This window comes from Eptatretus burgeri, chromosome 3 (genome assembly GCF_056783735.1).
Source record: "Eptatretus burgeri isolate ZD-2024b chromosome 3, Ebu_testis_v1, whole genome shotgun sequence".
Classification (NCBI taxonomy): domain Eukaryota; kingdom Metazoa; phylum Chordata; class Myxini; order Myxiniformes; family Myxinidae; genus Eptatretus; species Eptatretus burgeri.
The window spans coordinates 32,852,569-32,879,690 of NC_140963.1; the positions used below are offsets into that span (position 1 = coordinate 32,852,569).

At 42.4% G+C, this 27,122-nt stretch overlaps 2 long non-coding RNA genes across 4 annotated transcripts in view; one reads left to right on the plus strand and one right to left on the minus strand.

Annotated features, from left to right (window-relative positions):
• LOC147029647 (uncharacterized) overlaps nt 1-27,122 on the minus strand; it is a 71,002-nt gene that overhangs the window by 458 nt on the left and 43,422 nt on the right. The window contains exons 3-4 of the long non-coding RNA XR_015055999.1: nt 6,975-7,152; nt 1-629 (exon numbers count right to left, since the gene is read on the minus strand). The exon at nt 1-629 is cut by the window's left edge and continues 458 nt beyond it. This is a non-coding gene — a long non-coding RNA (uncharacterized LOC147029647). The remainder of the gene's footprint in view (nt 630-6,974; nt 7,153-27,122) is intronic.
• LOC147029648 (uncharacterized) overlaps nt 22,920-27,122 on the plus strand; it is an 84,540-nt gene continuing 80,337 nt past the window's right edge. For all 3 annotated transcript variants that reach the window (XR_015055996.1, XR_015055998.1, XR_015055997.1), the window contains exon 1: nt 22,920-23,068. This is a non-coding gene — a long non-coding RNA (uncharacterized LOC147029648). The remainder of the gene's footprint in view (nt 23,069-27,122) is intronic.

Consider the following 27,122-nt stretch of genomic DNA (forward strand, 5'->3'; position numbering starts at 1 on the left):
GAGATTTTTCATTTTAAAGGGGAGCTTGTTCAAGAACATTGTGAGATTATTGGAAGTTTGCCGTTTTTAAACACTTTCAATTATTTTTGAGGTAACAAGGTATGCCGTTGACGTCATGCCTTTCCATAGGTGTTCTTATGTAAAGTTTTATTCCATTGGAGTGAAACTGACTTGGCATAAAGCAGTTTTGTTTTATTACTTTTAAATGACAAATACATTTATCTTTTGTATGCTCGTAATATTCACTGTACCCACTTTAACCTCATGTTAAGCTTGGTGTTGGCTCAAGATCTTAGGGTCTTGAGGTTGAGCCCCTGTTTTTAACCGTTGACTTAACACCAGGTGGTTGAATTAACACCAGGTGGAAATGAGTACCAGTGCACTGATAAATTGGGGGCACAGCCGCACTCCAAGAAAATGATGCAACCAGCAGCCACAGACTGCACTGCACATGATAGCTGACAGCTCATGTCCCATTTTAACCAGTCGATGATTATAATTTTGTCCCTTTTTGTCAATTCTGGATTTGGGTTGATGGAACCATCACCTGTAGAGTTCCTCATAAGGCGTAGAGTTGGACATTCAAAACCTGCCTGACCACAACAGCATTTTGTACTGCTCTTCTCTTCCTAAAAAAAAAATGTACCAGTCCACATAGTTCTGCAATCACTTGGATAAAACATGACCATTTTAAAATCAATGTTCATATTATTTTATGGACTTAAAAAAACAAAACAAATGACTGACATCATAAGAATCCATTGAGATGGAGTGAATATAGCTGGACACTGAAAGATTGCAAGAATTAAGCAAGACAGATTACTTGGGCATTAAATAATCTTATAATGCACATAAAAGTATTCATGTATTTCCAAGTGGGACATTTTTAAAAATTGTAATTCAATGATTAATAATTATTATTGCTTGGATGCTGCATCCAGAAAAAGACTTTTGAGTTGTCCAATGATTAATATTCAAAGGGACTGGCAGGATAGCCTGCCTATTGGTGTGTGCACTCAGCTCTCAGCTGTATAGCATGAGTTTGAATCTGGACCCAACTATCAACTGTCATCCTGGTGTCTTGCAGGCAGGGGAGGCATCAACGTGTGTGCCTCCCTCGGTTAGACGATAAATAGGGAGTCCCATCTGCTGGCATTAGTTGGTCGACGTTAAAGATCCTGACGGTGTTCTTCCCGAAGAGTCGGCGAGTTACCACCGGCACCCTGAACAAATGACAAATTACTACCGAGATTGTGAGTAGCAAGTGGTCTGGTCTACTCGGAGGTTCCTTGATACCAGGTTACACTGCTTGCTATCCTAGAGTGTCGTTGCTCTCTGGACTGCAGCTCTTTCACGTGAAGCAAATTGACCAGGTTGTTACCTCTCGCAGGTGAACCCTCTCGCAGGCTTTAGCAATTGGTTCACTGTCTGTTTTCAAACGTCAGTTAATGATTGAGGAACAACTACATTTCAATTGAATATTGTATTTTGAACACAAATCGGAAAACGAACCTTTAGTTTCGCAGTACTTTGGCTCTGAATTCATCCCGATCACACAGGTGCGTACTGCGTTGGAGTGATGTTTTTTATTTTACTCTGTTTGCCTATATGTTTTCTTCTCTTCCTCTTCCCTTTTTAAGGAGTGAGGTCAAATGGCACTACACTTCTGCCGTGCCTTGACTATGACACCCCTCCACCTCCCTCTGTCCTCAGCCAACTCTCTCCACTCTCCAACCACCCCTACACAACCTCACACAATATCCCTCCTCACCCAACCCTTCCATCTCAACCGCGGTGTCCCTCTTTTCCTCGTACCCTCCTCCCTCAACCTATCCACTCTTTTTGCCATTCTCTCTTCCCCCATTCACACTAAATGTCCAGCCCATCTCAGCCGGCATTTCACCAACCGCCCTGTCAAGCTCATCTGCACACCAATCTCCTCCCTCAGTTCATCCATCCTCCTTCTATCCACCCTCTTCACTTCCGCCATCCTCCTAACCCACTTGTTCTCACAAAGCTGCAGCCTCTGTTATTGTCTCTCTGTCAGTGTCACCGTTTCCAGACCATATAGGTAGGGCCTGTGTTGCAAACAACATCAGAACCTTCCCTTTCAATTTCCTTGATATCATTCTGTCTGCCATTACTCCCTCCACACTCCTCCTTGCATTCGCAACCACCTGAATCCTCCTGTGCACCTCTGCCTAAGACTTACCATCCCCGGTCACTGTTCCCCCAGATACTCAAACCCATTTCCTTGTCTGATTTCCTTCCCCTCTAACCTGATATTCATTAATTTTCTCTGCTGCCCGACCCACATCACTCTCAGTCTTCGCCACACTCATCAGTCCAGCCCATACTTCCCAAATGCCTCCTTCCACTCCCCCAGTACTTCCTGCATCTCCCACCCACTTTCCACCACAAAAGCCCGATCGTTTGCATACAGCACCCTCCCCATACTACCCCTCAAGCTCACCTTGCTTACCGGCTCCATCACCATGATAAACATGAGTGGGGCTGAGAGTGCTTTCCTGCCTCAAACCGAAGTTCACGTTAAACTCCTCAGACATCCCAGGACCAACCAAAACTCTTCCCTTCGTTCCTTTGTACATCCCTTCCACCAACCAAACTTCTGCTTCCAGCACTCCCATCCATTTCGGTGCCGCCTTCACCATCTCTCTCGGGACAACATCGTCGGCCTTCTCCAGGTCCACAAATCCCAATGCCATTTCACCTTGAACCTCCAACCTCTTTTACACCAGTGTGTCAGCATGAATATCCCATCCGTCATCCCCATACCCTTTCTAAACCCTTGCTGCTCTTCTCCGATCTCCATCTCCACACTCTTCTCCTATCCAGAATCCTCTCCAGCACCTCCCTGACATGACTTCGGAGTGTAATGCCTCTGTACTCCCATGCCGGATCTTGAACATCTCCTCCCCCTTCCATATCGGCACAATTAACCCTGTCCTCCAGTGATCCGGAATTGATCTCTATCTCTATCTCTATCTCTATCTCTATCTCTATCTCTATCTCTATCTCTCTCTCTCTCTCATATATGTTCAACAGCCTCTTTGTCCAATTCTTGGTTTTCAAAACCCGGGGGCGCGACCCCAAATGGGGTCGCCGAGCAAATTTCGTGGGGTCGCGGGCATCCGCTTACAGCGAAAAAAAATTGTCTATTTTCGATCGGTGTTCACTTTTACGGGATGCAATGTAAACGGTTCGTTCAAGGTATGGGAACCGGCGCAACATGACGCTTGGAATGGGATCCAGCCGATGCGCAGGCTCGCTGAAGGGCAGTTCATTTTGGTGGGAAATTAGTGGTTTGACCCACGGCCTCTCAGACTCAGACTCTGACACAATCATTAACGTCTATTCACGTCTCTACGTACGACTCGAGACCTTATTTGTGATGGCAGCACCGGCCACCAGCCAATCTCGAGAACGTTCTTACCAGGATAAATTTCTGGACCTTGGATTTTACTACGTGGTGGATAAAAGTGGGGCACAGAGGCCTCAGTGTGTGATTTGTTTTGAAGTGCTTTCTATGGAGTCTATGAAACAAAATAAGTTGCAGAGGCATTTGACTACAAAACATGCGCCTTATCCGGATAAGGAGAGAGCGTTCTTTGAGAGGAAACTTCTTGCACTCAAGAATAGGCGTCTTGACAGAGAGGGTACATGCCATCAGACCAATTCTCGGGCATTAGAGGCCTCGTATCGAGTGTCGCTCCGTGTTGCCAAGACTAAAAAGCCTCACTCCATTGCGGAAGAACTCGTGCTGCCATGCGCAAAGGACATGGTATCTCTGATGGTTGGGGCGGAAGCAGCGAAGAAACTGGCAGTTATACCCCTCTCTGACAACACCATCCAATGCAGAATTGAAGATATGAGTCTGGACGTAACGGCTCAGGTCGTACAGAAGATCAAGGAATCGCCATGGCACGCCATACAGTTGGACGAGACCACTGATATCGCATCGTACGCGCAACTCATCGTCTGGGTCCGCTTCATCAAGGCTGATACCTTTGTCGATGAGCCTCTGCTCATCAAACCATTGGAGACCACTACCAAAGGCGAGGACATTTTTGGGAAAGTAGAGCAGTTTTATTGTGACCATGATCTGGACTTCGGAAAGTTGCTCGGTTCTACAACAGACGGTGTGCCAGCAATGTGAGGAGTGCGTTCTGGATTGAAGGCTAAATCGCTTGAGGTGGCTCCTCAGACCTCCATGCTACACTGCATGATTCACCAAGAAGCGCTCGCCTCTCGTACTTTGCCACAAACTTTGCAAAGCGTGCTCTCAGAAGTCGTAAAAATGGTGAATCACATCAAATAGAGCGCCCTCAACACTAGGTTATTCAGGCTATTCTGCCAGGAGATGGACGCCGAGCATAAGAATTTATTATTCTACACTCAAGTCAGATGGTTATCTCGAGGAAACCTTCTTCAGCGTGTTTACGAGCTCAAAGATGAACTGAAGGAGTTCCTACACAAACAAGGGAAAACGGCATGGGTAGCGTTGCTTGAGTCGGACTCTTGGCTGTCAGAACTGTGCTATCTCGTTGACATCTTTGAACGTCTCAATGTCCTCAACCGCTCCTTCCAAGGCAAAGACGCCAACCTCATGATTTTTCACAACAAAATGAGCGGATTTCTGGCGACTCTAAAATTACTGGCAGACAAAGCAGCTGTTAAGCGTTTCAGCCTTTTCCCCCGTCTGGTGGAGCATCTAACGACCTGCCAGTACGATGATACTGAGCTCGACAGTCTTTCTGGGGAGATAGCACGTCACCTTCGGTCGCTCATTGAACAGTTCGAGCACTATTTCCCTGAGTTGGATGTGCAGTCCTTTTCTGTGGTTCGGGACCCTTTCACGGCTCCACTGGACTCGATTGCTGATGAAGTTGATACAGCACAGGAAGAGCTTGTACAGCTCCAGCAGGATTCAGGAGCGCAGGCTCTTGCGCGGACGAATTCGTTGTCAACCTTCTGGTGTAAAATGCTGCCGTCATACCCGACCCTGTCACGGCGCGCCATTAAGGTTCTCATGCCATATCCTTCATCATACTTTTGTGAGCAGTCGTTCTCCACCATGGTGGTGATTATAACAAAGTACAGAAATCGCCGAGAAATGGAGCATGATATGATCCTGGCATTGTCATCTACTTCTCCACGAATAGAGAAGTTGGTTTCTGAAAAACAGGCTCATCCTTCTCACTGATATATCTAAATGCCATTCGGACTAAACTTCTGAAACATTCAACTGTACTATTTGGATACTATCGGCTATTCTCCGTTTACGCGTTTATGAAAACATGACGGTGGTGAATAAAGTAAACAGTAAATGTTCTTGTGTCACATGAAATCTTATCTTCTCTTATGAATTGGGTTTTGAATCTTTTGGGTCGCGCGATGTGGAGAGGTTCTGAAATTGGGTCGCCACTAAAAAAAGTTTGAAAACCACTGGTCCAATTGAATCCGATGGCTTCTGCTGAAATTGTCATTTCTGTACACACTCGTCAATGCCTGGTGCCCTTCCCTGCTGTCTGCACTTCCTCCCCTGTGATCTCCACCAACTCCGCTTTCCCTTCTACATAACACGGTCGCTCCTGCTCGCTGTTGCTTCATTCCCGGTTCAACGGCTATTTGAAATATCCTTCCCACACATTCAATACTGCCCCCCCTCTCTGCCACTAATCACCTGTCACCATCGTTAGTCACCCCCCACCCCCATCCCCTTCACGTCCTTACCATCCTCATCCCTGTCACGAGGCAATTTAAAAATCCCTTTCCTCCCACCATGCTCTTCCAACTTATTGTACACCTACTCTTCCATATCATTCCTCACCTGATCTCCAATTCTTGCTGCTTTGTTCTTCTGCCCATACAGATGCAGCAACCCCACATCCAGCTGCCTCCCTCTATCCTTGATCATCTCTATCCTCTTCCAAACCTCCTCCTTTTCACCAACTGTCTTTGCAACCTCCTCAGTCTACTATACCTGGTTTGCATCCCTTGACGATGCACCCTTTCCTGATGTCCTTCCATACAAAACTTCTGCAATTCCCATAAATGGCTCTCCGTACTTCTTCCACGCCTCCTCCTCCTCCTCCTCCAAACCTTCCACTTATTCGTTAAGTTTATCAAACCAGGCCCTCATCCTCTCGCTGTACTCTATGATGACGTTTTTTTCTCCACTTCATCCACCTCATAATCTTCCTTCTCCTGCTCTTAACCTCCCTCCTTCTCTCCAATCATGCCACAAACACCACAGGCTTGTGCTCAGTGGTAACATGCTCTCCCACCACTGCCTTGCAATCCATAACCCTCCACAACTGTCGCTTCCTTACCACCAAATCCAGTTCTATTCTATGTTGTCCACTCCTATAGGTAATCTTGTGGCTTTCCCTGCTTTTGAAAGAATGAACCAGCTATGGCCATCCCATTCCTCACCACTAGCTCCACCAGCTGTTGGCCCTATCTATTCCTCATTCCCCAACCAAATTTACCAAAACATTCCTCTTCATCTCCCCCCCTGCCCACTCCTCACCCTCCACACCCGACTCCTTTCCCCCACCTTCGAGACATTCCTCACTACCTCCACCACACTCACTCCCTCTTCTCTTCCTCCTCACCAACCCTCCCCTATGTCCCGTTCTCCCCACTCTCCTTGATACATTTATCTTTAATAATTTAGTATTTAACTTTTATAATTTAGTCCAGCCAATCTCAGGAATATATCTATAACTCTTTAGTAATTTATCTTCAGAGGTTATATTAATTGTTCAAAACCCTTCCGTTTAGCAGGACCGTGCTTATTCAGCTTAGAAGTAAATGCTTTTCACAAAAATCACAGTGCAAAAATCACTCGGTTCCATTCTCATCACGCTCGCACAGATACTCTCCTCGACTCCCCCACTTGGACCTCCTCAACTACCACACTCGGACCTCATCGTCTCCCCCGCTCGTACCTCCTCAACCCCCATGTTCGGATCTCGTTGACCCCCATGCTTGGACCTCCTCGACTCCACGGGCACAAAGATCATCTGTCGCTCGAACAGTCGATCCGCTCATCCATACAGAGGGCTGAAGCAAGTCCACGGGCACACACATCAATCGCTGCTCGAAAAGCCGATCCACTCCACCGTACTGCGGACCGTATGTCAGTGAAACAAAATTGAAAATCATTCCAAACAGGAAAGTCACTGTTTTTAAGGATGCCACAAAGGACACAAACAACAGGCAAAAATAACTAATGCAACGTGTTAAATAAGATGGTGTAAAAGACACTGCATCAATGGTGGTAAAGTTTTGAAGATTTTTTTTGAATATGACCTTTAAAATATTTATTTTATTTCAATGAAATTATTTTCTTAAACATTGTTAAACACCAATTGCCTTTTAGACACTTTCAAAACCCCTTCCGTTTAGCAGTACATGGACAAAATATAACGGCATTTTACTTCATCGGGACCATTCAAATTTGACGTTCGCAGACCCCGTCCATGTCCTTGTTTCTCAAGACTGTGCAGGATAAGGTGTTCTTTGAACTCTGTAGTTGGTTTCATGTGAACAAAATTCTTCGGATACGAATGGCAACACTATTCGAAACCTCCACTGGCGTTTCAAAACATTCTTAGTTTTTCAAAAGTTCTGAAGTGGATTTTGAATTTGAGAATATTTTCAAATAATGGAGATCACCTTCTGCCTATCTCGTGCAAGGAAGTAGAATCTGAATTTCAAAATATTCAAAATTTTGGTTGCATTCATTCATGTCCTGTGTGCTTTAATCATTTAGCTTCAGAGGTTATATTAATTGTTCAATAAAAATGTCCCCTTTAAGACCCTCACAAATCATGTTTTCTAGATTTGTTGCGGAAATGAGTGTCTGTTGGGAAATCAGGCAATTTTGTGGTTAATTTATTTTGAAAATGAAGAAACAATCTACATTATTTTCATGTACATATATTTGATGGTTGATCGCAATTGGAAAGCAAACCTCCATGATGGCATTGTCAAAGGGTTGGTCGCGCAGGTTGAAAGAAAAGCAGGTCCCTTCAGTTTGCACGGGCGACGCCAGCAGGTCAGGTGAGGATGACAGCACCATTTCCCCCCAATTTCACGCCTGTCGATTCGACTGACGGCATATGGAGCTGACCGTCTGCCGAGCTCGTGCAAGGAAGTTGAATCTGGGACCCTTCCTGAGCCAGCTAAGCCAACCTCACTCAGATATAGTCTTACCTGTGGCTTCTCCATAGAGAAACATAATGTCCAAAGTTTTCGGACATGTGTAGGCTGAACACTGGGCTGTGCAGCTACTGTGCAGTAATTCTGGATTTTTTTTTCTTTTCTTTTGAAGTCTTCTATTGCCATAACTGGTGTTTTTGAAGGATGTGTCATTTCGTCTGTAGACGCAAATTATTTGGTGGTATCGATTCACTTATGGGTTATGGCGACGCGGGTGGGTGAGCCAACTTCACACCCCCACCCCACTTCAATGATGAACTGTGCGCCATAAGAGGTGAATGAAGCGAATTTCCAGCGGAAACAATATCAACCACGTTGCAAAGTTTTCTGCTCGAGCTAAAATTGAGAGTCCAAAGGAGTGATGCTCTTGATATGTGGAATTGCACTTCATGGTTAGGCCTTGGCCATGATATCTTGTGTCTGAGCAAACTGCTGCTGCTTTGTCTTTGGAAATCAATTTCACAGCAGTCTGCTGATTCATGAAGTCACAGCAGAAAACGTCCAGGAGAGAAATAGATGGATAGTTATACAGGTTTGTTTGTTCAAAGGAGACACCCATTTTCAGTTGAGATGTTTCCTCGCACGTGCACCTCTGTGAATTTCATCAACAGACAGAGAACGTGCATCTCCATCAAAAGGAGTTTAATCTGAAGGATGGTGATGAGCTGTACCATACTCTTTTCAGAGCATCAGTTCTGCTGAAGCAGTTTCTTGCCACGGGGTCATATTGGATGGTTTGCTCTTCCCTTCCCAGCAGACAGTTAGGGTAGGAATTTGTATTTTGTTCATGGTACCGGCGATAACTTACCGATTCTTCTTTAACGACATACTGGGATCTTTAAATTCCACGAATGACCAGTGCTAATAGATGGGTCTTCTGGCTTAACATCCTTCCGATGGGTGACGCATGCACTAATACATCACCATGCATCCATCCATCCATCCATCCATCCACCATTGGGGCCATGCTCTGTGCAGAGCGTTGGTGCTGCCTAAGTAGTCTCCTTGGGTATTGGGCACAATCCTGGACGGGTCACCGCTCCGACACAGGATACCAGCAAGCTGGCACTCATTTTGCTGACCTCGGAAGAATGACAGGGAGAGTCAACCCCACCTGGTATTAATTCAACAGCCAAGTGGGATTTGAACTCAGGATCCTAGGATCCCAAGCCCACCACCCTAACCATTAAGCCAACACCAGGCATGTCACCCTGCATGCGAAACACCAAGGTGAGAGTTGATAGCTGAGTCGATATTCAAACCTAGGTAATGCAGCTCAGAGACATCTGCGCATACCTCAAAGCTATCCTGCCAGCCCTTCCCCTTAATAGCGGGCTGACAGGATGGCCTAGAGATATGCACACTCGCCTTTAAGCCGTCTAGTCTGGGTTGGAATCTCAGCCCAGCTATAAATGGTTATCCCAGTGTTTCACAGGTAGGATGATTGATGCATCAATGTGTGTGCCCTCCCTCTGGTGGACGTTACACTGAGCATCCCATTTGTCGACATTAGTTGGTGGATGTTACGGGTCCCAGTGTGTCTTTCGCAATCGTCTACAGCCTGACCAAATTCCAAATTCTTGCCCTCACCTACAGAGGGAAGGAATTGCGTCAGCAGACAGCCACGCCCTCGGCCAATGATGCTACCCCACAGTCTTTTGCTGCATACCTTAGTGGAAGAAGAAGAAGAAGAACCTTAATAGGCATCACTAAATCAATCTAAGGTAATCTTGAAGTTAAAGAATAGAGCCATACATCCGGCAGATTATCGAAAATCGTCGCAAAACTGAAGAGAACCCTACGACATATGGTTAGATAGAACAGATGTTTGAGGTGATGAAAGAGTTCAAGTGTTTGTTATGATCTTCGGCAAGCACCAGTACAGTTCATCTCGTAATGCGTTCCCATGAATACCGTGGAAGAGAAGTTGCACACAATCCTTTTATCAATGCGGTCAATGCATGGCATAGTAAGCCATGGTACAAAGGGGAAAAAAAAAATCCCAGTCTCAAAATGTGGAAACAGTTTTTGTGAAGAAACGAATCCAGCTACATATTGTTCATCTGATTGCAAAGTCTGTGGGATGTGTTGGAATGTTAATTATGGGCTCGGCAACAACGACTGCATAATCTGAAAGAACGAGAGGATGTAATATTTCAGAAATGGCAGCAGAAAATCACAGCGCTAACGAGTCAAAAAAAATATCGAGTCAATTTTTGTGATGAGTTGGAGAGGCAATAGGGCACAAGGTGGTCCTGCAATGTAGACAATAACCACATACCGAAGCTTGTTATGGATCGGAAACAAAACAATGTGCCCTGCGACAATGGGGATAGTATGATGTACATGCGAATACAGATTACAGACAGGGCAATTCCGATGTAATGGACTCCATGGGGTCACCGAAAGAGTCTGTTACTTCAGGTATCTGTGAAAACAGACAGAATTTTATATGATGGACTAGGCCTGAGTATGTATATAAAACACATCGAACAAGAAAAAGAGCAATCAGAGATTGCAGACCCTTACCAGGACTTCTTTTGAGTGGAATAATTTTTATAGGTTTTAGGGAAAAATCCAACATGGCTGACAAACCATGTAACCGATGATATCATATGTGTGAACCTTTTGTTCCTCATGGACAGGCAGTCATATATGTAAAGTTTCGTCTCAATTTGTTCAGCCACTTTAGAGAAGATTTTTGAAGGTCTTTTGAAAAAAACAACATGGCTGCCGAATCATGTGACCGATGACGTCATTAAAAAAAAATTTTATGTGCACCATTTTATCCCTAGATGACCCTCAAAATTTTTCATACTAATCGAATGTGGCATTCTACATATGCAATTATGACGTCATAACACGAGGGCACCTATGACATCACCAAAAATCACACTCATTCCTCATGAGGAGTACTTTCTATATGCCAAGTTTAAATTTTTTCCCCTTGGTGCGGTTTCAGAGATACAGAGGTCTAAAGTTTTTCTGTTTTTTCCAATATGGCTACCACACCACGTGACCTATGATGTCATAATTATCAGTAAAACATTCTACATGAGAAGTCGCACCAATGCTGAAAATTTTGTCTCAATCCGACAAGCAGCTGCAGAGAAAAAACACAAAAATTCTGTGTGGACAAACAAACAGACAGACAAGCCTGCAAACAAACAAACAGACAAACAAACAAACAAACAAACAAACAGACAAACAGACACAAATGCAATACCCTCTCCTCGAGCGAAGGTAACTCCAAGGGCACTCGGAAGAGCGCATACCTCCACCATGTAATGCCTGATCGACGAGAACATATCGGACCCAATAACGTTTTGAAGCATCATGCTATATAATCGTTTTTGGCCCAATCTCTCAAAGGTAAAGAATCACTTTAAAAATTAAATAATTCTCATATCCAGATCCGGATTCGAATCTTCACCAAAATTAAACCAAATCTTTCTTCTCACACACCCAACGTGTCCACCAATTTTCGTCCAAATCCGTCCACAACTTTTTGAGATATCATGCTCTACTGTATATCATTTTTGGCCCTATCTCTCAATGGTGAAGAATCATTAAAAAAAAATTGTAGTTGGCGGATCCGGATCCGGATCTTCACCAAAATATAATCATTCGGCCTATGTTGACCTATTTGGCTCTGTTGACCTCCAAAATAATTCACTGGTTGAATGCAGTGAACCTGAAATATAAATCCTCTTCAAATTTCAAGTCAATCGCATGATAATGGAGGATTTTAGAAATCCCACCTAAGTTGTTGCCCTTTTGACCTAAAAAAAAAAAAAAGGCTTCTTCCTTATGACTAACTCGACCATGTGGTGAAGTTTTGTGAAGATCGGTTGAAAATTGTGACCAGTAGGGGACAGACAGACAGAATAACAAAATCGACTGACCAATATACTTGAAAAATATTCGATTTTGCAAGTAACAAGCAGACAAAGGTAATAAATATGGACACATAAACTTGGCCACTGTGCGAGTGTGTATGTATATATATATATATATATATATATATATATATATATATATATATATATATATATATATATATATATATATATATATATATATATGTGACCCTCCAGTACAAAACCAGTTGGAAGTTGCAAAATTCAATATTGAGTTATTGGGTTTTTTTTTTTGAAGAAAATTTTTTTGGGAATTTTTGCGACTTCCGACTGGTTTTGTACTGGAGGGTCATATGTATTAAAAACCCACCCAAATCTCTCACCTGTGAATGGAGGGAATGAACAATCAGCTCTCACCGAATCAACTAAACCAAGGTGGCTAGGATTACATAAATAATAATCAACACCTCCCACACTCCCCTAGCCAAAGCTGCTGCATAAAGCAACCCAAAAAGTTGCTTGAGAGTTGCAAATAGTACACACATGAGAATCCCAATGCTGCACACCCCCTCAGTTGCCCGACCGGTTTCATCGCTTATTTGGCGAATCATCGGCGACAGCACAGACAGCAATGCAGACCAATGAAGTTCCCAAGCATGTACCACGTGCAAACGTCAAAAGCAGTCAATATTTAAATAATAAAGACCCACCTACATTCTCTCACATCTCTCAGCTGTGAAGCTGCATGATTGGGAGCCTCTTTGGGATGCATTGCTGTCTGCGCTGTCGCTGATGATACGCCAATAAGCGATGAAACCGGTCGGGCAACTGAGGGGGGGGGGTGTGTAGCATTGGGATTCTCATGTGTGTATGATGTGTGAACATCTTTATAGCTGTGGAGGATCTCTGGGAAGGGTTTGAAACAGCAAAGCACTTACCTTGCATCGGCCTCCTTGGGTTGCTTTCTGCAGCAGCTTCAGCTCGAGTGTGGCAGGTGTTTTCATATATATATATATATATATATATATATATATATATATATATATATATATATATATATATATATATATATATATATATATATATATACACACACACACACACACATACACATACATGGTATGCTTACACTTTGTAAGCAAAAACAAACCATGATTCCCCATTGTCTGAGTCGCTCATCAACATTTGTTTTTTTTCATATTCGGACACTTTCAGACAATTCTATGATTTTTAGTTCTTTAGTTGATCTGAAATATTCCAGACAAGGTATTGTCATCACGCGCCATCCGTCTGTCCGTCTCCTTTTTCGACTTCTCTGGCCAAACCGCTGGACCGATCTGGATGAAATTTTGCAGCAAAGTTCCTCTCCTGACTTGTAACAGGAATTGCAAAGCTCGTTCCGGTCGCACGAATTTAAGTATGTCAAAATGGCCGACTTGGTAAATTTCTTCAAAAATATTCTCCAGACCCACCAGTCAGAATACTACCAAATTTGGATTACACCGTTAGGCCAGGGCAGGGATGTTAAATTGCGAAGCTCATGCTGATCATATGACTGGAAGTGTGCCAAAATGGTGGCCGCGCAAATTCCTTCCAAAATCTTCTGTCGACGCACCTGTCAGAATGCTAACAAATTTGGTTTGCAAAATTATGATAGGGTAGGGATGTTAATTATATTGTGGAAGTCATGCGGATCACATGACCAGAAGTGTGACAAAATGGCCGACTTAGTCAACTTTTGGGAACATTGCATTAATGCCTTTAAAAATCATCTTCTCCAGGCCCACCCATCAGAATGCCACCAAATTTGGGTTTCAACATTCGGACAAGGTCTTGATGTTAAATTGCAGAGGTCATGCCGATCACATGACCGGAAATGTATTCAAATGACGGACTTCATAAAATTTTTGGAAAATCACGTAAATTCCTTCAAAAATCATCCTCCTCAGACCCACCAGTTAGAATTCCACCAAACTTGGGTTGCAGCATTCGGCGAGAGGTCCAGTGGTTCTATTTTCTTTTTCCTTATGTACCGGCTTCGATGTGTACATATATGTAGGTATGTGTGCGTGTGTGTGTGTATATATATATATATATATATATATATGTATGAGGGAAATTAGTATGCGCATGTACTAAGGGGGAAAATTAAACTGGCATGAAGAAAAATATTATTTTCCAATCATCGTGCTTTTACGATTCACCTGCATGTTGTGCTTGTTCTTTTTTTATAACTGTTTAACTATCTTAACCTAGTTAACATTCTTATTCTCTATTCATACTTCTATGTTCGGTCACAGATTAATTGATCAATTGCTGTGTCTTGCATGTTTGCATCGACAATTAATTGATGTTTTTGATAATCCTGGGAGTGTTGGCCATGATGATGTGCCTCAATTGTTCACTTTTATTATCACTTATTGCAAAATTTCTGTCAATACAGAACTCGAACCTGGAATCGCATGTGAAAAAGCTTAAGGGACAGCTCGATACAACAACAGACTCCTTGACATTGCAGCTCATTTTGGCATGGCCTCAAAAATTGGCACCAGCATGTGATCTTCACCTTTTTGATACCAAGAGAACAAAGTTAAAATGGGTTGTTGAAATTATGTGTTTATGGCTTGTACAGGGGGCAAGTGAAGAGTAATGGTGGCGAGTGAGTGAATGGATGGATTACAGTCATCACAAGAACAGCACTCGTTAGAGCATATACTTTCACTCGGCTGAACAGTTTACGTTTTGTTTTATACTGATAGGGCCAGATCTCGACCTGAACCAAAATCTAATCGGCTTGTTCTTGTCACCTAACCAACTCAACCACCTAATTTTGTCATAAGTCATCTACAACTTTGAGATATCATGCTAAATACCGTTTTTGGCCCCATCTCTCAATGGTGAAGAATCACTTTAAAAATTGAAAGGTTCTCTGACCCAGATCTGGATCCAGATCTTCACCAAAATCGAATAATTTTTTCCTTGTCACACACCCAACATGTCCACCAAGTTTCGTCCAAATCCGTCTCAAACTTTTTGAGATATCGTGCTACATATAGTTTTAGGCCCGATCTCTCAATGGTGAAGAATAACTTAAAAATTCTAGTATCCGGATCCGGATCTTCACCAAAAACCGAATGAGTTCTTCCTTGTCGCACACCCAAACTGTCCACCAAATTTCTTCCAAATCCGTCCACAACCTTTTGAGATCTCCTGCTCACAGTCAGACAGACAAACAGATGGGTGAAAACATAACCATTGTCCACCTTCGGTGATGAAGGTAAATATATGTATTGTATGATCAACTTAGTTGTCTTGTTTTCCTACATATTTATTTATTCATTGTTTGATTGTGTTTTGCCATTTAAAAATGTCAATTCTGGTATTGTAGAAACTGTCATGGTTTTTAAAGGCCGAAAATTTTACTCGTGGGCTTTAAGATGGAAAGACAAGTTAATAAAGTACCACATTGTTAAGTGAGTCACAAAGCCTGGTGTGTTGGCGCAGTGGTTAGGGCAGCGGCTTGGGATCCAAAAGGTCCTGAGTTCAAGCCCCGTTGGGCCACTGAATTAATACACCAGGGGGTTGACTCAGCCTGTCATCCTTCCGAGGTTGGCGAAATGAGTACCAGTATACTGGGCCGGTGTATACCCCGGTTAAAATAGGTGTACCATATCCCTGTGTCGTAAGAGGCGACCAGGGTTGCATCAGGAAGGGCATCCGGCGTAAAACCTGTGCCAAATCACTATGCGGATCACACGGATGATCCGCTGTGGCGACCCCTAACGGGAGCAGCCGAAAGAAGAAGAAGATTGTTAAGTGAGTCACAAATCCAGCTGCTAACTGGCTGAAGAAAACAAACAAAGTCTATCTGCCTCACCGACAACCAAAGTACTCCACAAAACAATGGAGTTGGAATTATATAAAATCCACAAAGCATTTGCAGTGTCAGTTTAAGTACTCGACCCAACGCTCATATATATGGTCTTCAACAAGAAAAAGACCCATTGATCCTAATATTCCCTGCAGACAATTTCTCAATGCTTTAAATGGCAGATCCCAGCCAGTCATCGACAGTTGTCCCCAACTGTTTGTGTCACAAAACTTACTGAAGTTTTAGTCCCACTCGAGAACTTCGCTGGAATGAACTATCAGATGCAGCCGGTTTGTACTATGATCCTTCCTGGTTCTTGCACATCATTGATGTTGATGGGATCACGATATCAGAATGCAGAACGGATTCCTAACTCTTCTGAAGAGTTGAGTAAATTTCATGGTACAAGCATTTTTTTTTCTGTCTTGTGTAAACTACTTGTGCTCTGTTCTGGTGTCTCGTAAAGTGCCCCCCACGTCGTTCACTTTTGGTGCCTTGAAGTTTAAATAAGTGACAATTACGACACTGTCATTTGCATGCATTAAGTGACGTTGCTTTGCATGTCAGATATCTTTTGTGAAGTTATGTGTTCTTTTTAGAATAACGAGGTATATATAATTATACATTAAAAAATCATTTTACAGGATAGGTGCTCTATGTAATTAAGATGGCAAACCGAGGTTTTACTGCTGTTCTTAAGCTTTATCAATCATAGGGAATGCTTTTCCACTGCGGTATTTAATTGCGGAGACTACGTTCAAATGTATACTATATTCGGAGTGGGAGGAATGAAGGAAGAAAGAGATTTTTTTTTTTTAAACACACCATGTTTGCATGCCCTCGTAAATATATACTGTAGCCCCTAAGTTCACAGAACATCATTCCAGACCCTCGTTTGATTAAAAATGGATATAGAGGGGAAAACTTTATGATTATAGTCATAACACCGACCATTGTACAAAAAAATATCTTTAGGGTTGCCTCAAAACTTTAGAGTAGATCAGAAATTGGCAATATACAGACCATCATTTGGTATCTTCATGTACATGACCACAACCAAAGTCGTTAACGGTGCTTTTCGGTGGCAATCTCAGGACAGCGGCGTCATTGTTGCATAGTTTGTGATCTACTTTTTTGGGGGGGGGACTTGGCCGCACGAGAAGCGACCATCTGCTGATTTTCTGCACAATCCAGGTCTTTCCATGCCTCATCTGTCAGGTGATAGCCTCAGGCCAAGGCTTGGTCGTTCCAACCATTCGTTCTGATCTAACAGAAGCTGCAGTTCTGGCAGTGGCCAAGAGAACAGGAAACGCTGCCCAACTCGACTGTTGGTCACACTGCATCAGGAGGCTTGGGGTCATAAGAAACCTCTTGCATCGTGGTTGATTCATTTGTAAAAAAAAATATATATATATATATATATATATATATATATATATATATATATATATATATATCCAACACTCAGGGCATGCAAAAAGGACACTTGAGCCGGCAGGGATGATGTCTGCACTTCCCTTTCACCGTAATAAAGCTGTTTATGATTATCTTGCATCGTTGGTGTTGCCTCGGCCTATCTGATTTCACGCACGGCAAACACGACGTCGAGGTTAATGTTTTCTGTTTTAACAATCTCTGTGTTCCCATCGAGAGCTGCGGAACACACAAAATTGGACAACAGCGAGTTCTGTGGCTAATTCAGAGCAGATACTTTCCTCAACTCTATGTGCTCACGAAATGCCCAGGGCAGGTCATTCTTGTTTCAGTTTTGCTCTGCTTTTGCTCAGATAAGTCTTGTTATTATACTTTAACCATGTACATAATGTATGCCCTGGTGTAATGTTGGCACGTACAAAAAGGCAATGGCCATATATACAGTCACAAGTGTGTGTGTGTGTGTGTGTGTGTGTGTGTGTGTGTGTGTGTGTGTGTGTGTGTGTGTGTGTGTGTGTGTGTGTGTGTGTGTGTGTGTGTGTGTGTACATGCGTGTACGTGTGTGTACGCTAGATAGTCTTGTCAGCCCAAAACGCTCGTAAAAAGGTATTTCACAACAAGTACCACCTTAGTTTTGTGTATATCCAAATTCAAAGACTCAAATTGAACAAATTAGGAGTAATTGAATAGACCAATGAAATGGATCTAGGAGTTTTTTATTTTTAATAAAAGGCACTCAAGCAGGTTAGTTCCTGGGTTTGACCTGTTTAGCATTCTTAGCCGAAGCTATGGCTCATAATTCACTCTTGAACCCAGGTTCTATGTATTAATGTCCTTGTAATTCATCAATATGTGCAACGTTTCACTTTGTAAGCTCAAATATTTGCCTTAGATCAATTTGAAAAATAAAAATTTAAAAGATATGTCAGGAAGCAATAAATTCAGCAACGAGAAGTTTGTCATCTATGAAGAGGGAATGTAAATCGGATAAAGACTCAGTGGCATTGTGGTGAGAGTTTGCTCTGCATGTGGGACGTCAGCTGTTCAATGCCTTCCATGGTTGAGTCATACCAATGACTAAAAAAAAAAAAATGTACGTGCAATTCCCTCACTTGGTGTTCAGCATTTAAAGGATAGAGCACATATAAACACCATCCCTTTAGAAGGGACGTTTCTGTTGGAAAATGTCCCGCTGGCTGCTGAGAGAAAAGCGACGCCACTTGATGTCGCTTCCGGCTTTCCTTGACCCAGCGGGCAAGGAGAACGACAATTTTGTCTGATATCACGTCTTGCCTTGTCTGCTGTCTCTGCCTGCAGGCGAGAGTGGCGTTTGTGTGTGACAGTTCTTTCATAAGCCTTAAAAACTGTCGGCGAAAAAAAAAGTGTAAGGAAGTGCTTCGTCATGAGACTGAACATGTCATTGGATTTGCTCAAGAAAGATTGACAAAGTAGACAGGTAAATTGATAATGTGTGGTTGATGAAAAGTTCAAAGGGCACTTGTTGAAGTTTTTGAAAAGGGAACAAAAACAGGGATCAAACAGGAAATATCTTACTCAAAAAGTAGTTAGTTAGCTCTTCACATCATCTTGAAAATGACCCTCTCCCCTCACCCCCTCTGAACTCCAAATGCACACCATTTTCCTCCACTCCACTTATTACTATCTTCTCTCCATTATTTCCCTGTGCTCTACACACTCCCCTAACGTCCGTCTGTCTCTGTCTCTGTCTCTCTCCGCAATTTAGAAAGATTTCGCAAGTGTGTAGTAAATAGATAACCCAATAAGAACCCGCATGTAAAGTTGTTCTTCTAGATTCAAATGTTGTTGTGTTTTTTCAATTTCTAACAAAAACTCTCTGCTGCTTTTGGATGTTTTCCTCTGACGATGCAATCTTAGAGGAGACCCTAAAATTTCTCTGAAGCCATTCCACCGCCTGATGACCACATCCTAACATTTTTTTTTTGGTCAGCTGCATTATGGGATAGCAAACCACACTAATCTCATGAACTGCCAAGCCAATCTTGCTTTGGCTCGACACGCGATCACTTTCTGGGAGAAAAAAGGGCTAAAAATAGCAAAGGCAGCAAATCAAAATGCCGTTACTGACAAAAAGGAGATACAAGTAAAAAAGAAGGAAAAGGGAGAAACAAGAGAGGAAGTAAAGAAGTTGCAAGGATAAACTAGATATCCATCCATTGGGACCATACTCTGTGCAGAGCATTGGTGCTGCCTAAACAGTCTCCTTGACCATTGGGTACAATCCTGGACGGGTCGCCACTCCGACACAGGATACCAGCAAGCTGGCTCTCATTTTGCCAACCTCGGAAGGAAGACAGGCAGAGTCAACCCCACCTGGTATTAATTCAACAGCCGAGCAAGATTTGAACTCGGGATCCTCAGATCCCAAGCCCATCACCCTAACCATTAAGCCAACACAAGGCATAAACTAGATATCTCTGATCACAAAAGCAATTACCAAGGGTAAGCCTCCCCTGACTTACCCTTGGTGATCGCCTGTGACTTACATTTGGCCCACAATACAATGAAGGCATATTTTGTTTGGATCGCCATATGACCTTGACCTTTAACATTGAGGGATAGAGTGTAAATTAAGAAAATGTGTCCCCATCTACAATCGATCCATAAAACTCAACATCATGAAAATCGGAGGAAAATTATTCTAGTTGTTATCAAAAAGGTGTTTCTTGTTAATTAGGTCACAATGCGAAAAAGTCGGTCAATGACACGAATCAAAGTGTGCAGGTACACTATTACGATGTGAGAACATCTTGGAAACCCAAGTGGTCTTTCAGATTCCACATTGGCAAAATGAGCGATGACAAAAAAATGTGTTTTTTCCCCGCCAGGCCATCATTAGACCTTGACCTTTAACCTGGAGGGGTACAACAATAAAGGAAGTAAAAAGTGTGCTGTTTGACATCATTTTAATTTTAAATTCAGAGTAAATGCATCTTGCTCTAGAGTCTAGGCTATCAAGAGAGAGAGAGCAATTTCATTCCGATCGGACAAACATTAGTCAAGTCATAGTGAAAATGTTCAAATGTCTATAATTGGGTCATGACCTTAAAATTATGCTAAGATTAAAAAAAATAATTGTCAACCACACATAGTTTTATTCCCATTATTGAAACAAATTTTCATTCTGAAAGTCACTGCTGTATCCCAGTTACAGTTTGGACAGTGGCATAAAAAAAATGGAGAGAAACCAAAATGGTGGTTTAGGACTCCTAGGGATCCAAGACCTTGACCTTTAACCTCAAGGGGTATGATGTAAATCAAGCATAAATGTGCCTCACTCTATGCTATCTAATGAGGGCAATTTTCTTCGGATTGGCCAAACCTTAGTAAAGTTATGGTGAAAAACGTTGGAATGTCTATAATTAGGTCATGACCATAAAAAGTAGGTCGAGGTGAAATAAAAATGATGTAAAATGGCATACTTTTTACTTCCTATATTGTTGCAAAATTTCATTCCGAAAGTCCCAGCCGGTTCTGAAATACAGTTGGCAAATTGACACAATTCAGAAATTGGGAGTGTTTGGAGTATTGGGAGTGCAGGAAGAGAGAAAAACAAAGAACAAAAAAGGAAAAAAATATTTTTTTAATTGTGGGTGAGTTCTCTTTGAAATGGTGGGTCAGTCCAAGAAACTCTGGCATACCATAAAAAATTAGGTGCACCAATTGTTGAAACAAACCCAACAGCAGCAATAAGCCTCCCCCTATTCCATAGGGGGAGGCTCAATAAATAGCTAAAAATAAATAGAACAAACTATGTTTGTTTTTAATTGTTATTTTGTTGGATGGTGAGTCCGATATGATGGTGCACCCTTACCTCTGAACCGTTTATTCTGGATTTGTTTCCTCATCTCAACCATAACCTATTGGTTTGGACTTTACATGAGGGGGTAGGATCAAAAAATGTGCCGTCACTCAGATAGATGCTACACTCGGTGTCCGGTCTGCTAGCATTAGTTGTTGGAGGTTAAAGATCCCATGGTGTTTTTCCATGAAAACTATGGGAGTTATGGCTGGCATCACAAACAAATTCCATATTCCTGCCTGAACCACCTCCGGTCGAACGTCAGGCCTAAAAAAACTTTCCCTGGCCAATCTCATAAGAAGGATATAATTGAGGTGGTAAAAAAAGTAGTAGTAGTGGTGGTGGTTCAAATCGGTTCAAAGTTGTGGTTGCATAGGCTATATTGACCTAATGGCTTCCTGCGTTGAAGTTCATTGTAAGGGCACTCGTATTACAAAATCTAGAAAGGTAAACGACCTATAACACTCGATATATATTTTCACGAAAGCCACATCAACACATAGTCCATGTCAGCAAATGTACATATTCCACTGGGATTTGAATGCAAGTTCATCCCGCTGGTTGCAGTCGATGCAGCATTTTGGAATACAGTTGGATATCCACAAACCTCCAAAATCTAACGCGCTTGTTCTCGTCACCCACCCAACTCATCCACCAAGTTTTGTCAAAACCCGCCCACAACTTTTTGAAATATCATGCTATATATCGGTTTTAGCCAAATTTATTAATTGTGAAGAACCACTTAAAATTTGAGTGTCCGGATTCAGATCTTCACCAAAATATAAACAATTTGTCACACACTAAACTCATCCAATAAGTTTCGTCCAAATTTATCCAAATCCCACAGATATCCTGCTCCTGCTTTTGAGACATCCTGCTCACAGACAAACAGACAACTAGAACGGCACTCAGTAGAGAGTATGCCCTTGTAAGAATCCATCCATCCATCCATCCATGTGGACCATACTCTATGCAGAGCGTTGATGCTGCCGAGTGCCTCAGCAGTCTCCTTGGCTATTGGACAATCCTGGACGGGTCGCCACTTCGACACAGGATAACAGCAAGCTGGCACTCATTTTGCCAACCTCGGAAGGATGACAGGCAGAGTCAACCCCACCTGGTATTAATTGAGCATCCGAGCGGGATTTGAACTCAAGATCCTCGGTATCCCAAGCCCACCACCCTAACCATTAAGCCAACACCAAGCATACAAAATACCAATCCAACAGTTTATAGTCAGGATGGGAATCAAACCCACGTGAAGACAGCTCAAAAGCAAAGCTTTTCTCCTTCTGCCTCATTCTATAGTCATTCAAGATTGGCAGTAAAAAGACAAAGGATCCAAAAACAAACAAGGACGCACCCCCAAAATGTTTCATATTCAATGGAGCACTTTTGATGTGAAAAGTTTAATCCGTCTGAACAATGAGGTTCATATAAAACCAAGACCAAAACCAATTCCTCATAATGCAAACACAAATAGCTCAAGGCTAAGTAATTTGTTCGGCTGGAAACAGCCTTGTTGGCTTTGCTCTCACTGTCAATGATGATATGTTTCTCCTCGCACCCGTGCTTGCCGTAATTACGAAGAATCCAACCCTCTGTGTTCAGGTGACATTAGGGGCGATCGGGTTCATGCAATAACGTTATTTCCCTTAAACTATTCTGCCTCGCCATTTCCCTGTAATGGTCTGTCTGTAATGTCATCCGCTCTTCCCTGCGCCCCTGTCGTCCTGCTTGCTGTCGGGGTTTCTCCAATTCCAGGAGCGCTCTGCTTTACGTGCTGTTGTGATATTTGCTGCAGCATTGCCGGTGAGTTGAGGTTGGTTATCTCAAGAACTGAAAATCGAGGTTCGTGGCCCGACCCAGTTTAACCGAGGAAACAGCAGTGGATGAAAACAGATACGTATTGCGTGGGGTCGGGCTGGACGGATAGCCAAAGTTATGCACACTGGCCCCCTAAACTGTCTCGCCTGGGTTCGAATCTTGGCCCAGCCATAAACTGTCATCCTGGTGTTTTGCATGCAGGGAGAGCGATGAACGTGTGTGCCGTCCCTCGGATGAACATAAAACCGGACGTCCTGTCAGTTGGCATCGACTGATTGAGGATACAGGTCCCACGGTGTCCTTTGTGGAGAGTAGGCGAGCTATGGCCAAATTCGAACCCGAACTGACTCTTGAGAAGGCGGTGGCAAACCATCCAGCACAACCCTGGCAAAGAAACAGCTTCAGCAGCACCGACGCTTTGTAAAGAGTATGCCACATCTCAGATCCCAGATTACGGAGGGAGTTCAAAAAGTCGGATGAGAAAGATTCCCACAATAGTCCAAGACACCCGGCCTTTGCAAATTGTGAATATGTCATTGGTGAAGCATTTTTTGAACACCCCTCGTTTCCCCCAGGTTTACATGCAGAGCTAAATTATCTCTCTTGGATTCTTACAAGGACATTGTGAGCTTAAAAACAAATTTTCATTGACTTACTTTGCATGATTCCTTGCGTTATTTCCATCGGCTACTCATTCGTTTTAATGTGAGGACGTACTCTAATTTACGTGAAGTGAAGCAAATGTCAAAATCATTTAATTCATGGATCTACATATTATCTTCAATTTCACATCACTTTCTGCAAGAAAATCCAACCAGATGATGCAATTTGAATAATATGAACAGACAGACAATGTTACCTTCAAAGGATACCATGTACTCAACTGGAAGGGCACTCGGTGGAGCGCATACCTCTGCCACGTAATGCCTGATCCACGAGAACATATCGGGCCCAATACGTTTTTGAGATATCATGCTACACAGTACTATATCGATTTTGGTCCCATCTCTCAATGGTGAAGAATCACCCAATAAATTAAATAATTCTCGTATCCGGATCTGGATTCGGATTTTCACCAAAATTGAATCAATACTTCCTTTTCACACACCCAACCTATCCACCAAGTTTCATTCGAATCCGGCCCCAACTTTTTGAGATATACTGCACACAAACAAACAGACAAACAGAGAGGGGTGAAAACATAACCTCCTTCATCTTCAGTGGTGGAGGTAATTAAGCAATACCCTGCCTGCAAAGCACCAGGATGGCAGCTTGTAGTTGCATCAGGAATCAAATCCACACTCTACAGTGCAAAGACAATACCCCTGAGATGTTCTTTCGCCCCTGATTAACTAACCTATAAAGCAAAAGTATTCGGTAAAGAATTGCTGATTCTTGAAACAAATTGTTTGGCTTGTTTATCATTCTTTCATGAACCCTTTGCTTATGATACTGGCATACCGAGGTTGAAATCCCACCTAACGTCCATTGTCATGTCGTTCTCCTGAAAGTAGGTAATGTATAAATCTCATGCAGGATCATTACATCAATGCCAATAAAATTTTTACAAATGTAATGAAGGTATAGAAACAATGCCTAAGTATTGAAGAAAACAGGTATTTAGTAAATGGAGGCAAAATAAATGTGTTACCAATAATAAGTGGATATAATAAATGATTGTCAAGCTTATCATGTGAATTAATTTGACATAAGTATATGTAATGTATATATATATATATATATATATATATATATATATATATATATATATATATATATATATATATATATATATACACATACACATATACATACACACAGTCATGTGCCGCTTAACGACATTCCGTGCAACGACGGATCGCATATACGACGGATCTGCCAGCTCTGAAAAAACAAAAAACAAATTGAAAACAAAAAAATGTAGCTGAAAAATTCCTATCGCCAGTGATGTAGCCGACGTAGCGCAGCCAGTCGTATAAAAATAGCACATATAATTATGTACACTGTACATACATAATACTTCATAATGATAATAAACGACAGTGTGGCCCTGTTATAATGCGATCGTTGAGGTCCATAAAATGTCATCGCGAAAAAAGCAGGGTCGTGCTAAATCGGGATTCAAGGAAATCGGCTTTCAAACTGAACCAATGTTTGCACGTTTACCTTCGAGCAAGTAAATTACCTTTGAATTGAAGAATTCCGCGAATAAATCGTTGTTACAGTCGAAATTAAAACAAACATTTATTTTTGGTGAAGCTTTTCATGTTGTTAAAACAATTGCACTGTTCCGAAAATATATATCACAATTGACAGGAGCTCGTTTCTTCATTTATAAATTATAACATCGATGTAATGATTACGTATTTATAAAATCCAAACGCTATTTATTCATCTTTCTATAATCGATGCGAGAGGAGATTGTAAGCTGCTGCGAACAACACCGATGGCCGTCATGAACTGCACAAAGGTAAATGTAACGTGTCTTCCGTCTCTCTTGGATGTGTGTTACAATTGCCGACAGTATTCAGTACAGTAACATGCTGTACAGGTTTGTATCCGAGGAGCAACAGGCTATACCATATAGCCGAGGTGTGTAGTTTTGTGTAAGTACGATGTTCGAAAACGAAAAAAAAGATGTTCGCACAACGACGACGTCGCTTTACGACGCGTTTCTCAGAACGTAACCCCGTCGTTAAGTGGCGCATGACTGTATATGTGTGTGTGTGTGTATATATATGTATGTATGTATGTATGTATGTATGTATGTATGTGTATATATATATATATATATATATATATATATATATATATATATATATATATATATATATATATATATATATATATATATATATATATATATATATATGTATATATATATATATATATATATATATATATATATATATATATATACACACACTGGGCGTAGTGGCTTGCGCCTGTAATCCGGCTACCCAGAGGCTTGGGTTGGAGGATCACTTGAGGATGGGAGCTCTGCGCTGGGCCGTGCTATGAGAGAGTGTAGGGCAGCCCGGAATCATGGCGAAACCCAATCCTTATCCTTGTGTCGTCATAGTCGACCAGGGTTGCGTCAGGAAGGGCATCCTGCGTAAAACCTATGCCAAATCAGGATGCGGATCATAACGGATGATTCACTGTGGCGACCCCTAACGGGAGCAGCCGAAGGATGAACAACAACATATACATATATCTTCTTCTTTCGGCTGCTCCCGTTCAGGGTCACCACAGCGGATCATCTGTATGATCCGCATAGTGATTTGGCACATGTTTTACACCGGATGCCCTTCCTGACGCAACCCTGGTCGCCTCTTACGACACAGGGATATGGTACACCTATTTTAACCGGGGTATACACCGGCCCAGTACACTGGTACTCATTTCGCCGACCTCGGAAGGATGACAGGCTGAGTCAACCCCCTGGTGTATTAATTCAGTGGCCCAACGGGGCTTGAACTCAGGACCATATACATATATATATATATATATATATATATATATATATATATATATATATATATATATATATATATATATATATATATGAGCCATGTGTGTGTTTTTTTCTGATTTGCCCACCACATCTTTTGATGCACTGGGCTCAACCTTGCAATGAAGATTGTTCACTCCCCCAGGGTGGTTTTACACTTTAAAGCTTCCCCAATTCCCCAGTCCCTCCACCATGTGTGTTTGCTTCCATATACCAGGTACACCCTTTCACCTATGGGGCTCACTCACACTTGGCCTGAAAAGTGTCCACTCCCCAAGGATAGTTTTACACTTTGCCTCGACTCCTGCCCTAACCCCCACCCCATCACCTCCCTAATGCGTGTTTGTTCTGATTTGTCGGCCACACCTTTTGACCCACGGGGCTCTAAATTGGCATCAAGTGTGTCCATTCCTCCAGGATGGTTTGACCTTCCCCACCCCAACCACTCCAGGCCCCTCATAACACCACCAGTTCCCATCCTTGTCCGCAAACTCAGCTTCATATGGGCGACCAGGTATCTCCCTA